The 16,992-nt window shown below is 40.8% G+C and overlaps 1 protein-coding gene across 1 annotated transcript in view; it reads right to left on the bottom strand.

The window, feature by feature from the left end:
• Positions 1 to 16,992, bottom strand: part of LOC126457780 (nose resistant to fluoxetine protein 6-like) — a 338,758-nt gene that overhangs the window by 234,659 nt on the left and 87,107 nt on the right. The gene's annotated exons all lie outside the window — the stretch shown is intronic.

Below are 16,992 nucleotides of genomic sequence, written 5' to 3'. Positions count from 1 at the left end.
ATGGCTGATATTTGTACGATGCTTTTCCAAGATCTCGATCTCGAACAACCTTGGAAATTTTCTTGAGATCTTTATCCGTTTTTTAGATACAGAGGTTCAAAGTGTGATTTGTTGAGATACCAACCAAGAAGAGATTGCGACAGTTGGTATCAGAAGTACCGTGGACGTCCGTTCGAAGTAGGAAAGTCGCTACGCGCAAACCAATCACGCTGCCCGTGAGAATCACATCCCCTGAAGCGGCAGCGTCACGAGTAAGAGAAACGCGCTCTTAAGTAACCGTGCACGAGCTGAAGTTGTCAGTTGCAAGTCGTAAGTCAATCCGAGTCTCGCTAGGGAATTCCTGCACAACATTCGTCCTTTCTTAAAGTCTTCAAGCCTTGGAGTGAGACGGAAACAGCGGTAGACAGACAGTGGTTAGTCTTCAGTAGAAACAGGACAGTGAATAAATACTATATGGACAGAGACCTCCTGCTTAGAGATTTAAATCAGTATTGCTAGTTTGGAACTGTTCCTCGAATAGTAATCAAGATAGAAGATTTAGATTTCTTCCCATTTAGTCAGAGAACATAATTAAGTTTGTGTTCATGGAACTGTAGTCAACGCAGGACAGATAGGTGAAATCTGTATTCTTCATTTTCTGCAACCAGTGTTGGCAATGCTTAGTAAAATATTTTGCTGTTCACTATTCGCTGTTACTCACATTGTGTGTGTGTGTGTGTGTGTGTGTGTGTGTGTGTGTGTGTGTGTATGTGTGTGCTGCCCTAGAACCAATGCATCAGTCCTACCAGGACACCTTTATTAGTCTTTTTGAGCGGCAGTGAGATTTTCATCGAAATGGATGCCCCAGTCCAAAACATAAAACTATCCAACTATATTATCGACAAATAGAGCCAATTGTCACTCATAATTTCAATACGTATCGTAAGCACACAACCTGCAGCTATTGCCATCATCCCAGCTGGGTCGGAGATATTCTCCGCTGAGGGACTGGGTGTTGGGTTGTCCTAATCATCATCATTTCATCCCCATCGACGAGCAAGATGCCGAAGTGGCGTCAAATCGAAAGACTTGCACCCGGCGAACGGTCTAATCGACGGGAGGCCCTAGTCACATGACATTTACATTTACTACCACCATAGTTCCGCAATCTTTCCCTAAGCAGGAAGGGATGCCTCATCCACGGCCAGCCACCGATCGGTTAGGCTACCAGACATACGCCTGAGACTGGCGGGTTGCCACGTTGTAGCCGTCGGCCGGAACCAGCCTGCAGCCGACACAGGGAGCGCCAGCCCCGCCACTGGCATAGCGCGCCTCAGTGACTACGGTGTCGCCGTCAGATCCATGTGGAAATTCGTACGCCTGCCTACTTCAGAGGCGGCGTCGCCTGGCAGGGCATTTCTAGAGCATCTTCGGACCCGACACATTAATCGCAAACCCAGTCCCAGTACCCAAGTTCCCACCCACTAATAACCAATGCAGGTACCCTGTTTCGTCACTATGACCATACTACACCTTCCACGTACCTTATCCACCCTTTCCCGCTGGAATTTTAACCAAATCCCAGACAGTCAAATCCGTCCGGAGATATATCCTCTTTCCAACCCTAATTACAACTCTCGACCTCACACAAATGGCTCTGAGCACTATGGGACTCAACATCTTAGGTCATAAGTCCCCTAGAACTTAGAACTACTTAAACCCAACTAACCTAAGGACATCACACACACCCATGCCCGAGGTAGGATTCGAACCGGCGACCGTAGCAGTCCCGCGGTTCCGGACTGCAGCGCCAGAACCGCTAGACCACCGCGGCCGGCTCGACCTCACACAATCCTTTCATTGCTTCCACTTTCATCCACCTTGCTCACTCCCAGCCACCACCTGCCGTTCTACAGGGCCTCATAGTCATACTAATTACCATATCTTCATTATGACAAATTTTTCGTGTATCACCTACCAACACCGTTACACCTTGGCATCATTCACATTCATCAGTGACTATACTTTAACGGTAATATAAAATCATCGAACAAGTTCTAGAAACCATCACTATTTTCAGTCCATGTATATTTTACAAACCCTCATTTATTGTCACTTGTTTTATGTGAAAATCGGAAATATCGTCCAGAAATGTCGTTTTTACAAAGTCGCCTGTTACTATCATTTTTGATATATCCTACTGGCCATTAAAATTGTTACACCAAGATGAAATGCAGATGATAAAAGGTAATTGGACAAATATATTATACTAGAAATGACATGTGATTACATTTTCACGCAATTTGGGTGCATAAATCCTGAGATCAGTACCCAGAACAACCACCTCTGGCAGTAATAACGGCCTTGATACGCCTGGGCATTGAGTCAAACAGCGCTTGGATGGCCCATGCAGCTTCAACACGATACCACAGTTCATCAAGACTAGTGACTGGCGTATTGTGACGAGCCAGTTGCACCGCCACCATTGACCAGACGTTTTCAGTTGGTGAGAGATCTGGAGAATGTGCAGGCCAGGGCAGCAGTCGAACATTTTCTGTATCCAGAAAGGCCCGTAGAGGACCTGCAACATGCGGTCGTGCATTATCCTGCTGAAATGTAGGGTTTCACAGGGATCAAAAAATGGTTCAAATGGCTCTGAGCACTATGCGACTTAACTTCTGAGTTCATCAGTCGCCTAGAACTTAGAACTAATTAAACCTAACTAACCTAAGGACATCACACACATCCATGCCTGAGGCAGGATTCGAACCTACGACCGTAGCGGTCGCTCGGTTCCAGACTGTAGCACCTAGAACCGCATGCCTACTCCGGCCGGCTCGCAGGGATCGAATGAAGGGTAGAGCTACGGGTCGTAACACATCTGAAATGTAACGTCCACCATTCAAAGTGCCGTCAGTACGAACAAGAGGTGACCGAGACGTCTAACCAATGGCACCCCATACCATCACGCCGGGTGATACGCCAGTATGGCGATGACGAATACACGCTTCCAATGTGCGTTCACCGCGATGTCGCCAAACACGGATGCGACCGTCATGATACTGTAAACAGAACTTGGATTCATCCAAAAATATGAAATTTTGCCATTCGTGCACCCAGGTTCGTCGTTGAGTACACCATTGCAGGCGCTCCTGTCTGTGATGCAGCGTCAAGAGTAACAGCAGCCTTGGTATCCGAGCTGATAGCCCATGCTGCTGCAAACGTCGTTGAACTGTTCGTGCATATGGTTGTTGTCTTGCAAACGCCCCATCTGTTGACTCTGGGATCGAAACGTGACTGCACGATCCGTTACAGCCATGCTGATAATATGCCTGGCACCTCGACTGCTAGTGATTCGAGGCCGTTGGGATACAGCACGGCGTTCCGTATTACTCTCCTGAACCCACCGATTCCATATTCTGCTAACAGTCATTGGATATCGACCAACGCGAGCAGCAATGTCGCGATACGATAAACCGCAATCGCGATAGGCTACAATCCGACCTTTATCAAAGTCGGAAACGTGATGGTACGCATTTCTCCTCCTTACACGAGGTATCACAACTACGTTTCACCAAGCAACGCCGGTCAACTGCTGTTTGTGTATGAGAAATCGGTTGGAAACTTTCCTCACGTCAACACGTTGTAGGTATCGCCACTGGCGCCAAACTTGCGTGAATGCTCTGAAAGCTAATCATTTGCGTATCACAGCATCTTCTTCCTGTCGGTTAAATTTCGCGTCTGTAGCACGCCATCTTCGTGGTGTAGCAATTTTAATGGCCAGTAGTGTATTTAACCGACTTTTAAATACAGTTTACGTAATTTTGGCTGAAGAGCGGTTTTTACGCTGCCACTTCGCCTCCTTTGTGAGAACTGATATAACAATAAAGAAAAAACTAGCAGAGCAACATTCGCTGATGCTCTGGCCTTTACGCCAGCCGCACTCAGTGGCCAGTCCATCGGAGCACAGGCAATCGCTCAGCGTACGCTCCAGACTTTATGCCATCCACAGTGACAGCACATGCTCTCCCTCTGAGCTACACTCGCAACAGTCCGGGATTCATGCTCGCCGCGCCATTGCACAAAAAACATGCACAACTCGCAGTAGTGTCCACCGGTAACAGCTCCAGTGCTGACCCAGACACCAGTCAGGATTCCAATGAAGTCGCTTGCCACTTCTTACAACTTACAAAAGAGCTGGACGGTTACTTGCCAACTGTTACTTCTTCTTGTGACTGACCCAAGGAACTGAGAAGTGCCATTTTAGCCTAATTATGCTACCTGTAGAAGTTAGGGTCTTTTCACTGTTATTCCATTCCTAACAAAGAGTGCATTGTTCTTCGTCTACTTGAGAGCCCAATTATTGGATGTACAACACATCACTGCACTATGAGTAAGAAAAGCACGAAAGCAAAACTTTCTGAAACCGTCTCACATTGTGCTACATTGCTAGATGGGAAACTGATTCCTAGTGCACCTTTACTGCAGTTGCAGCTTTCTTCCAGGAATTGGCACATCCCTCCACAAAACCGTTGTTTGCCCTTCAGTGAACAGATTATACCGACTGAGCAACCAGACACAGTTCACAACCTGCCCTCACCATCAGTATGGCACGCCACAAGTAACACAAACAAAGGCAGTGATCTTCAAACTTTTAGCTCAAGATCCAATACTGACATTGTGAGGCGGCACCTTGTGTACCGATATTATTATTAATTGATAACCTAAACAAATCACTACGTTATGAGACTCCCAATAGACTAGCTATAGTAAGGAACTAGCGATAAGTTGGCAGCCAGCCAGCTAGTACTGATCGTTAAAAGCCCCAATTTCATATTCCTTACTACAAGTATCCCCCCCAAGAAACATGGACCTTGCCGTTGGTGAGGAGGCTTGCGTGCCTCAGCGATACAGATAGCCGTACCGTAGGTGCAACCACAATGGAGGGGTATCTGTTGAGAGGCCAGACAAACGTGTGGTTCCGGAAGAGGGGCATCAGCCTTTTCAGTAGTTGCAGGGGCAACAGTCTGGATGACTGACTGATCTGGCCTTGTAACACTAACCAAAACAGCCTTGCTGTGCTGGTACTGCGAACGGCTGAAAGCAAGGGGAAACTACAGCCGTAATTTTTCCCGAGGGCATGCATCTTTACTGTATGGTTAAATGATGATGGCGTCCTCTTGGGTAAAATATTCCGGAGGTAAAATAGTCCCCCATTCGGATCTTCGGGAGGGGACTACTCAAGAGGACATCGTTATCAGGAGAAAGAAATTTGGCGTTTTACGGATCGGAGCATGGAATGTCAGATCCCTTAATCGAGCAGGTAGGTTAGAAAATTTAAAAAGGGAAATGGATAGGTTGAAGTTAAATATAGTAGGAATTAGTGAAGTTCGCTGGAAGGAGGAACAAGACTTTTGGTCAGGTGAATACAGGGTTATAAATAAAAATGAAATAGGGGTAATGCAGGAGTTGGTTTAATAATGAATAAAAAAAAATAGGAGTGCGGGTAAGCTACTACAAACAACATAGTGAACGCATTATTGTGGCCAAGATAGACCCGAAGACCATGCCTACTACAGTAGTACAAGTTTATATGCCAACTCGCTCTGCAGATGACGAAGAAATGTATGATGAAATAAAAGAAATTATTCAGATAGTGAAAGGGGGCGAAAATTTAATAGTCATGGGTGACTGGAATTCGGTAGTAGGAAAAGGGAGAGAGGGAAATATAGTAGGTGAACATGGATTGGGGCTAAGAAATGAAAGAGGAAGCCGCCTGATAGAATTTTGCACAGAGCACAACTTAATCATAGCTAACACTTGGTTCAAGAATCATCTCCAACAGTGAAACAGTTCCGTAATTGTCTTACTTCACACAAAAAGGAGACAGACAAGACATAAAAGACTTCACCCCACTAACTCTCATCCCCTAAAGTGTAATAGATTTTCACTAAAATTAATTACAACTGCATAGAAAAAAACATATTTGAATTGCACAAAATAATAAGCTTGATTTAAAAATGAATGTAGCATAATGAGCCATTTAAAAGTTATAAATTACATTGTAGAAAGCAGAAATAAATATGCACTATCACTTTCTCGGTCCACCTACCATCCACAAACTTGGCTACAAGCCCTGTCCTTCTACATATCATTTTCACTGCGCTCATCTTCACATTCTGCACTCTAGTCTGTTCGATCTGCTTGGTTTTCCATATTCCCCACAGATTACAAACATTCAGTATTTCATTATTAGTCGAGACATTCTCTTTTTTAATAGTTTTCACACTGTATGTCTTTAACTCACCGATTGTGCCAATACTTGTAATATGCGCTGATTGAAATTTTGTCTTATCACATAAATCGAAAGCTTTGTTGTGAAAACGCCTCTTATCTTTCATTCCAGAGGCAGCTATTTGGGCCATTACCCATAAAACGCCATCTTACATCTCATTTCTAATAGCCTCGTCGTCGATGGGACGATAAACTGTAATCTTCATTTCTTCCCGTCATACATCAATCTTATGCTTCCCGCCATAATATGTTCACCCTCTAACGCCGCCACACAACTCACTAGTTGTTGCCCTATAAACTTTTTCATCTCTTAATATATCATCAACTTAAAAACTGGTTACCATTACTGAGTTAACATCTGAAAAAAAGATATGGCCAAAACTGGCAATTGATCCGTCCAGCTCTTCCTTCCATGAAACGTTCCCAAAAAACCTTCTGAATTCTGCATCCCACACATCATCAAATTTACATCCCAAAAGCAAAGACCTCACCCGACAGCAAAAAATTTCTTTCAGCCACCTCTATCCGTTTCTTTGAAACATATACGTTTACTTCTACCTTGAACCTGAATTTCCCAAATTCCTAAACTAAAAATCAAAAAGACCTACAACCATAATTTCCCAAATTCTTAAACTAAAAATAAAAAGACGTACATCACATCAGTCATTGTAAAAAAAGACACATATGGGGCTAACACTCAGCCCTAAATCTGTCACACAGATCACCTTTCTGTATCATCTTTCAAGCCAGTGAGACCTTTACCCCCATTTCAAGCTTACCTGCCATTTTCCTATTCTCACTGCTGAGATAAATAGCTTTGAACTTGAAATCATAGTGGGGAAACTATAATCTGATTTGAGCTGCCAGCCATTTACATAAAACCGCTCGAGAAGGACCCTGCTCCTAGATTCTTCACCTGAAGCTCGACTGAATCCCCACCCCGAGAACCATATTCTTAGAATACCATTGCCAAAAGTGCCTAATACCCAATGATATCTCACTGTTAATTCCGAAATTACCGTACCCTCAAATTCCCTCTGCAAAACTCTTCATTTTCTTCGGCAGCATGCCAATGTCGTTCTCCAGTTCGTTAGTTGTAGACGTATTCTTTGCGGTCCCACAGACGCCCCAAAGATACAGGTAAACCTCATCCCATAAACTCTGCTGCAGTAGAGTTAGTCAGATCTGCTAACACTCCACTGCACTCACATAATTCTCACCACCCATCCCATTAGCCCACTGTACCTACAACCACGTACAGTCCCTCTACCACTGCCATGACACCACTCTTTGCCGCAGCCTCTAACTGTCCTCTTCAGCGTCAAATTTTAGGTCCCCATACCTTCTAATCTCCTTTCCGAAGAAACTTTTCGTACTATTTCCTCAGTGCATGAATTCGGTGGTTTGCTTCCCTTATCCAAGATGCCCTGTCGAGGCATCGTCACGCCCTCTCCCTTCTCTTTCTTTCCGCCCAGTAAACATGGCTTCGATTCCATGGTATCAGCATACCCCCTATTATTTTCATCCAAGTAACTTTCACATTATAAGTGCATTTCCAAAATAACCCTTTTCTTCAAATGTAATACCACGTTCTACACCTCACCCTCAAATTCGTACCCAACCATTTACCTCCCAAACAACGTCTTCCCAATTCGAATTCTTTACGTCAAAGTTTGCTACGTAACCATGAAAAGTATTTTAGCGTAACCTTGGAGCATCGAAAGCGGAAAGTTGTCCACATCTACTTCTAAATAGGACGCTAATGTTTCCTGATTGTGACACCTGCTTCAATCATGTAGTATTCCATGATCAAGTTCCAAGCTTACGGCCGGCCGGAGTGGCCGTGCGGTTCTAGGCGCTACAGTTTGGAGCCGAGCAACCACTACGGTCGCAGGTTCGAATCCTGCCTCGGTATGGATGTGTGTGATGTCCTTAGGTTAGTTACGTTTAATTAGTTCTAAGTTCTAGGCAACTGATGACCTCAGACGTTAAGTCGCATAGTTCTCAGAGCCATTTGAACCAAGCTTACGGTCGGGACGTCCCTTGATTTGTATTTTTCTCAACACATGACACTTCACTGACACATTTGCACACCAAAAGTAGAAGGTAAATGGCTCCTTATAGTGATTCGTTAAGAAATACATTCACTAGTTATAGGATGTAAGAACACATTTGACCCCACAATCAAATCGTACACACGCTGTAACTTTTCTCAGTAAAAATATTTCATTGTTGTGAAGTAAACGTGGAATAGATTGGTTTCCTATCTTGAAAAATGGTTCAAATGGCTCTGAGCACTATGAGACTTAACATATGAGGTCATCAGTCCCCTAGAACTTAGAACTACTTAAACCTAACTAACCTAGGGACATCACACACATCCATGCCCGAGGCAGGATTCGAACCTGCGACCGTAGCGGTCTCGTATCTTGAACTTTGTGTGTCTGCGTTGTCGTCTGAACAATGCAAGAGGTGTAAATACTGAATGCTATTTGATAAAGATGAAGTGCCAAAATATCTGAGACTGTATAACTGTATTTTAATTAATTTCTATCAAAACCTAAACCGTACAATAAGAAGGATGTCCTGTGAAATTCTGTAGTGTGCAGTACAGTGAACAGTGCTGCAATGCGTTACGTCACACTACGTTACTTTGCAGTTTCAACACACATGACTAACAGAATAAAAATGCTAAATTAAATTACAAAACGAATTTTCAAGGAATAAGAAACCAAAAATATTTCTGTGAAAATTCTCTAGAATTTTACGAACTCGGACTGATTAAACAAATTTCCAAACCCTCACTGTATGATACACTTTGAAATGGAAAGCTGCACTGCGAGAATTAAACTGTCTGCTTAAGAACTTTACCTAAGCTGACTCTCAGATTAATTCTGAAATGCAACACCTAACTGTGAATCATCTCATTACCTCGACTGTAATGTAACTCGCTAACGAATATTCATGTCTCATTTGTGGCAACGGTAACTCAATACTGCACGAAGTGATGCACATGGATATGTAGCGCAGCAGCAAATCAGCTAAATAAAAGAAAAGCATCAAGTGCACTGCAATGAGTGCAACCATTCCAAGCATTTCATGCTACCTTTTTAAACAACTATGTTCCGGTCAGTGTAATGTGGCGACACACATAATCAGAAAGATAAGACTGTGTGAGGAGACGGTGGTAGAGTTTTAAGTTTGCTGGATGACTGAAAGGAGACTAACGTTTTTTAAAGAACTATATTGTGAATAACGAAAATCACTCCTTAGCTATTACAATCATCTTTACAAAAATTACCTCTTATTAAAAAGTATGACTATAGTGAAATTAATTGCTGAAATGGTAAAGGCGTGGTAAATCTATAACTACTGAGTGCAAGCCATGTGAACTGTTAACTTTATGACGTCTGGACAACGAAACTAACCCAAACCAATAAAGAAAATTTCTATCAAAACTTCCCGTTTTCCAAACATGTCATAAATTACATGCAAGCAATAAGTGCAGCAACTGGAAATCTTCATTTCTCAAACTAATCTTTAACAAATTATATTTATAAAATTCGACATCCTCTGTATCTTTATCTCTGTGCTCTGCAAGTCATTTCTACTGCGCGCTGTATCGTGACCAACACCCAACTCACTCACTAGCTTCTCTCATAGCCAGAATGCTGCAGCAATGGCAATGCTGCTAGCAACCAAAGATCACATTGCCCGTAGTGAAACCTCTATGGCGTAACGTATCGATGATTGAAAACCCCTGTTTGAAAAAAAAAATCCAATGTACAGGTATGAAGTATGACGCATCGTATGAAAGTAGAGTTTACATCACTTTTCTTGAATACCAAAAATAAGCTAGAAACCTTATAACGTGTATATGCGCATGGAATGTATCGCTGCAACAATGTGGAGCGTGAAGAGTGAGAAAACCAAGGAACAGAAAACTGTAAGAATTTCAATTGTGGCGTGAAATAATTTGAAATGAGGTGTGCCACAATGTTACTAAAACTACGCCAGCCGAGATATAAAGAGATACTAGTAGTGTACAAAGAAACTGATACCAGAATAAGGGTAGCTTAATAACAAGACACATCATAGCCTGGGTATGGCCTCTGACAATGTGAACTGGAATGATGTATTCGAAATCCTGTAACGATTGGGATAAATTACAGAGATAAGCGAGTGTTCAACAATATTTATGAAAACCAAATGGTAACAGTAAAAGTGCAATATCAAGACAGGTAAGTACGTGTTAGGAAGAGAACAAAGCAATTCTGTAGCTTGTCATCAATATTATTTAGTTGTTATGTCGAAGAACCAACACTCAGAACAGCTGTTGGACGTAATTCAGTGACTATTTGACACAGAGTATGGGTAGACAAAGCACAAACAAAGGTGACAAAAAGTAGCAGAAAGGAGAGTAGCACCTTACCTAATATGGAAGTACGAAAAGATAAAATAATAGAAGAATGAAGGAATCCTCCCAGTTGGGGGCAAGATGACACTGAGTGGCTGAAGCAAGGAAGATGTCAAACTGGATTTGTAAAGAGAAGAAAACTTCCATCAATAAAACCACTGCAGTGGTTTTAAATACTTGCGTGCAACGGAGTAAAAAATGAATAAAAGTGCGCTTTAGGGGCTCAGCTTTGTATGGAAGTGAATCGTCGCCATGGTAATGACAACGAAAAAGAAATTGAAAAATGTTATGCTTTAGAAAGGTGTTAAAACGAAGTGAACAGATAAAGTTAGGAACAAAGAGGTGCTACAAACATACGAAACGATACGAATCCCAGATATGTAGATTTACCATGTACTAAACACTTCACGGTGGCTTGTAGAGTATACATGTTGATGTAGAAACAGTACTGGTGTCAAAAGTAAGAGTAGACAAAAATTATGCCATCTTATAGCTCGTATATCCTGTAGGCAAAATATGTCACATAAGCTTCTAGCAAGAGTCATACGATAACCCCAAAGTCAGTTTCTATCTATTACACCGCTCTAGCTAACTACACATAATAGTTGACTGACTAAAAGCGTTCTATGCCCTCGAACCAGAAGCGTATAGGGAGAATGTGGCTACTCCACCGTCATCAACAGAGTTCCCTTTTTAATCTTGACCCTTCGACTGTTACTCATGAGACTTAGCCTGTGTGACTGATAGACGACGTATCCGTGAGGTCCCATCGAGCTGAAAATTCCTTTGGTCTGCGCAAAATTCCGGAGAGATAATATGTAGCCGCTAAAAAGAGAGTAGCGGTAGGTTTAACATAATTGCTAGATCTACGAAGCAAAGGAAGTGAAGGCAATCTGCTTGTTTCGAAGCCAAATTACGCATGATGGACATACCAAGGAGGGAGCAGACCAGCACAAGCAAAGAGGACATTCCTCGCAAAGAGAAGTCTACTAGTATCAAACGTAGGCCTTAACTTGAGGAAGAAACTTCTGAGAATGTACCTTTGGGGCACAACACTGTACAACAGCGGATCATGGACTGTGAGAAAACTAGAAAAGAAAAGAATAGAAACGTTTGAGATGTGGTGCTATAGAAGGATGTTGAAAATTAGGTGGACATATGAAATAAAAGACGACGAGGTTGTCTGCATAATCAGTGACGAGAGGAGATGTAGAAAACGTAAACAAGATGAAAGGACAAGACAACAGGACATGTGTTAAGACATCAGGGAATAACTTCTACGGTATTTCAAGGAACTGTAGAAGGTAAAAACTGTAGAAGAAGGCAGAGATTGCGATATATCCAACAAATAACTGAAGAAGTCAGGTGCGAGCGCTACTTTGACAAGAGGTCTGTACGAACTTCCCTCACCGCTTTGGTTCATACTGGCAGGGAGGGCAGCGCTCGACCAGGACTTCAACATGCGTAAACAGGAAGGCGCAATTGTCAACCTTTCTCGAGAAAATCGAGTTTGAAAATTTTTGGTTTGCTTATATGCTTCATATGATCGTTAATTTTCAAAGGGTCCGCAACCTAGCGAGTAAGTTCTTAGTTTCGCGAGCGCGATGTCTCTGGATCGAATCTCACTGTCGCTACGCCCTTTCTTCCCCACGTAATTCTAGCAACAGATATACGTCATACCCCATAAAATTGTGTGATGAGCGAGACCCGTTTATGAAAGTACATCAAGTTCGTTTTACAGTAGATGCATGGAAAGAACCATGCACATGCAAAAATTAGGCATTTACTCGTAATACATGTGCTGAATGTTCTACTAATTATTATTTTCCATGTTTCTACGATCAGTAGCATCCAGATTCGTGCAGTTCCCTGTAGGTTTCACATTATACTCATCACAAATGTAGATAAAACAACACACAAAATAACTGTATCGATTTGATTGAAAATCCTTGTGTATTGTCTTACAAATAAAATTCTTCTTTTTTTTAGGATAAAGATTATGAAAATAATAATCTGTTGTTAGCGAGAATGAAAAAACAACGGAAGTACTGGCGGCGAGATTCTATTCAGAGATCTCGCACTTATGATACTAATAGCTCACGCGCACGGCTACAGACTTCTTGAATACTAGGATTAGATTAGATTAGATTAGTACTTGTTCCATAGATCATGAATACGACACTTCGTAATGATGTGGAACGTGTCAGGTCAATAAAAGGTGTTTATATAAGATATTACATTAGACAAAATATTACATGACACTCAATAATTTTTTTTTTGCGGAGGTAGGGAAATTACCAACTTACTATATCCAAAAATTCATCTAATGAGTAGAAGGAGTTGCCATTAAGAAATTCTTTTAATTTCCTTTTAAATGCTATAAGGCTATCTGTCAGACTTTTGATGCTATTAGGTCAGTGACCAAAGACTTTTGTGGCAGCATAATTTACCCCCTTCCGAGCCAAAGTTAGATTTAACCTTGAGTAGTGAAGATCATTCTTTCTCCTAGTGTTGTAGCCATGTACACTGCTATTACTTCTGAATTCGTTCGGATTGTTAATAACAAATTTCATAAATGAATATATATATTGTGAGGCTACAGTGAAGATTTCTAGCTCTTTAAGTAAGTGTCTGCAGGATGATCTTGTATGAGCTCCAGCAATTATTCTGATTACACGCTTTTGTGCAATGAACACTCTTTTACTCAATGATGAGTTACCCCAGAATATGATGCCATACGAAAGCAGAGAATGAAAATAGGCGAGGTAAGCTAATTTACTCAGATGTATATCGCCAAAATTTGCAATGACCCTTATATCATAAGTAGCTGAACTCAAACGTTTCAGCAGATCCTCAGTGTGTTTTTTTCCAGTTTAACCCCTCATCAATGCATACACCTAGAAATTTTGAATATTCTACCTTAGCTACCGATTTCTGATCGAAGTCTATATTTATTAACGGGGTCATTCCATTTACTGTGTGGAACTGTATATACTGTGTTTTGTCAAATTTAATGAGAGCCCATTTGCAGAGAACCACTTAATGATTTTCTGAAAAACATCATTTACAATTTCGCCACTTAATTCTTGTCTGTCGGGTATGATAGCTATACTTGTATCATCGGCAAAAAGTACCAGTTTTGCATCTTCGTGAATATAGAATGGCAAGTCATTAATATATATTAAGAACAGCAGAGGATCCAAGACCGAACCTTGCGACACCCCATTCTTGATTGTTCCCAAGTTTGAGAAATCACCAGTTTTTTGCATATTATGTGAACTGTTTATTTCAACTTTCTGCACTCTTCCAGTTAGGTATGATTTAAACCATTTGAGCACTGTCCCGTTCATACTACAGTACTTGAGCTTATCTAGAAGTATTCCATGATTTACACAGTCAAAAGCCTTTGATAGACCACAAAAAATCCCAACGGGTGACTTCCGGTTACTCAGAGCATTTAATATTTCATTAGTGAAAGTATATATAACATTTTCCGTTGAAAAACCCTTCTGGACACCAAACTGGCATTTTGTTAAAACTTTATTTTTACAAAGGTGTGATGCTAATCTACAATACATTACTTTTTCAAGAATTTTGGATAAGGCAGTCAGAAGAAAGATTGGGCAGTAGTTGTTGACATCAGACTTATCCCCTTTTTATACAGTGGTATAACAATGGCATACTTCAGTCTATCTGGGAAAATACCCTGCTTCAGAGAGCTATTACATATGTGGCTAAGAATCCCGCTTATTTCTTGGTAACAAGCTTTTATTATCCTGCTGGAAATGCCATCAATCCCATGTGAGCTTTTATTCTTGAGAGAGTTTATTATCTTCCTAATTTCAGATGGAGAGGTGGGTGGAATTTCAATTGTATCAAATGGTTGGGTAAGGCCTCTTCCATTAACTGCATTGCTTCTTCTAATGAACATATAGATCCTATTTTCTCTACAACATTTAAAAAATGATTATTCAAAATGTTTTCGACTTCCATTCACTTTGATGGTGATGCCGTCATCCTCTACTCTTGGTTGTCTTGTCTCCCTTGTAATAATATTCCAAATTGTTTTGAATTTGTTATCAGAGGTATTAATCTCAGACATGATGCACATGCTTCTGGACTTTTTAATAACCTTTCTTAATGTAGCACAGTAGTTTTTATAATATTTGGCTGTTTCTGGGTCATTACTCTTTCTTGTTGTTAGATACAGTTCCCTTTTGTGGTTACAAGATATTTTTATTCCTTTAGTAAGCCAAAGTTTTTTGCATAGTTTCTTATAATTATATTAAACTACTTTCTTCGGGGAAACAGTTTTCAAATTCTCTTACAGGTGTATCATGAAATAAGTTATATTTTAATTTAGCACTGGATTCCTTGTACACCTCATCCCAATCTAACTGCTGAAGATTTTCGCTGAAATTTCTAATTGTTGAGTCAATAATTGAACACACAACTTTGGAGGGTAGTTTTGAATTACTGAATGGAGCTATGTCATATACTGTAACTAGCTGAGCATCATGATCAGAAAGCCCATTCTCAACAGGACAAAAATTTATGTTTTTAAACCTATCTTGGTCTATATAAGTGTTATCTACCAATGTGCTGCTGTCCTTTACTACCCGAGTAGGAAAATTAATGACAGATGTCAAATTGAAAGAACCGAGCAAGACTTCCAGGTCATTTTTCCTATTACACTCTTTCAATGAATCAACATTGAGGTCCCGAGAAATAATAATTTGCTTTCCCCTGTCTGACAGATAGCACAACAAGGCATCCAAGTTTTCCAGGAATAAATGAAAGTTTCCTGAAGGGGACCTACATACCGTTACAATTATAAAAGAGCCCTCCTTCAGTTTAAGTTGACAGGCACATGCTTCTATATGTTGCTCTAGACAAAACTTTTTTGTATCTAAGCTTTCTACACAGTGATAACTTTTGAGATATGTGGCAACTCCTCCTCCCACCTTATTCTCTCTACTCATATATATAGCTAGTTTACAACCACTGATATTTACCTTCTCCATATCAGACACAATGTGATGCTCCGACAGGCTTAGTATATATACAGGCATAGCATATATACCATGAAAAGTATCCAAGTATGACAAAAATGTTCAAACTTGAATTTCCAAAAAAGCACTGATAGTTACATCTCCCTGTTTACATGTACTGATTCCTAGTTGCGCCTTGCGCATCCTTTCAACATGAATCAAGGTGTGCAAGTGGGGATGGAATTATCAGCGCACACTCCGCTGCAGAGTGAAAATCTCATTCTGGGGATGGAATTCTTACGATCTCCTTGGGAGATGAAGACGTTGCCAGGGGATAGGAATTTGTGTCGGGCACCTTCAAACCAGTCAAAAAAGGATGAAAAAAGTACTTCCAGTGACTGTCCCAGAGAAATCGACTCGTATATCTAGTTGTACAGGTAGGTAGACAACGTTAATGAAAAAGTTAACTTTGCTAATCATTAATCCGCTGCTAAAAAAGTTAACTTCGTTAAAACTTAAAGCGTTATTTTACAGCAGATTTATTGGCAGTTAAAGGTAACCGTTAACAGTTAGCTCGCAATAGTAATTTTTATGTTGTGAGTGTAGTGAAATGAGCAAGTGAGTAAACTTATTACCGTTGCTTTGAAAAAAAATACTTTGGTTGGGAAAGTTCAGTAAACACATAAAAAAATACAAAAAGAGTTTAATCATTTAATCATTTAGTTTTATGATTATTTAGTTATCAATGTTAAATCATAGGACAATCAAAATACAGGAGAATCAGACAGTATCTGATATAAGGTGCATATTGCCCTTCGTAAACATCAACATGTTAAACTTGTCTTCCGAGTGGGGGACTAGTCTAGGAAGTAAAATTTTTTCCCACAGAAAAAGTCGTTTGACTACAGCAGTCGAGAGTATAGGGGAATCATATTTAATAAAATAATTTACTAGAACCTATAACCTCAATAAATAACGCGTCGTTGAATGATTCCTCTGGTTTCAAGTCCAGTCACGTTTTGACAAGACTCTGGGCTTCACTTTCTACAGACGTGTTACTACTAGGATTCTCAAAAAAAAAAAAAAAAAAAAAAATACTCTGAGCACTATTGGATTTAACTGCTTAGGTCATCAGTCCACTAGAACTTAGAACTACTTAAACCTAATTAACCTAAGGATATCACACACATCCATGCCCGAGGCAGGATTCGAACCTGCGACCGTAGCGGTCACGTGGTTCCAGACTGTAGCGCCTAGGATTCTCTTTAAATTGTTGTTAAAACTAGAATCCGATTACATGATTTAGTTTCT

This window comes from Schistocerca serialis, chromosome 2, assembly GCF_023864345.2.
Source record: "Schistocerca serialis cubense isolate TAMUIC-IGC-003099 chromosome 2, iqSchSeri2.2, whole genome shotgun sequence".
In the NCBI taxonomy this organism is placed as follows: Eukaryota; Metazoa; Arthropoda; class Insecta; order Orthoptera; family Acrididae; genus Schistocerca; species Schistocerca serialis.
This window is presented reverse-complemented; position numbering and strand designations above follow the sequence as displayed.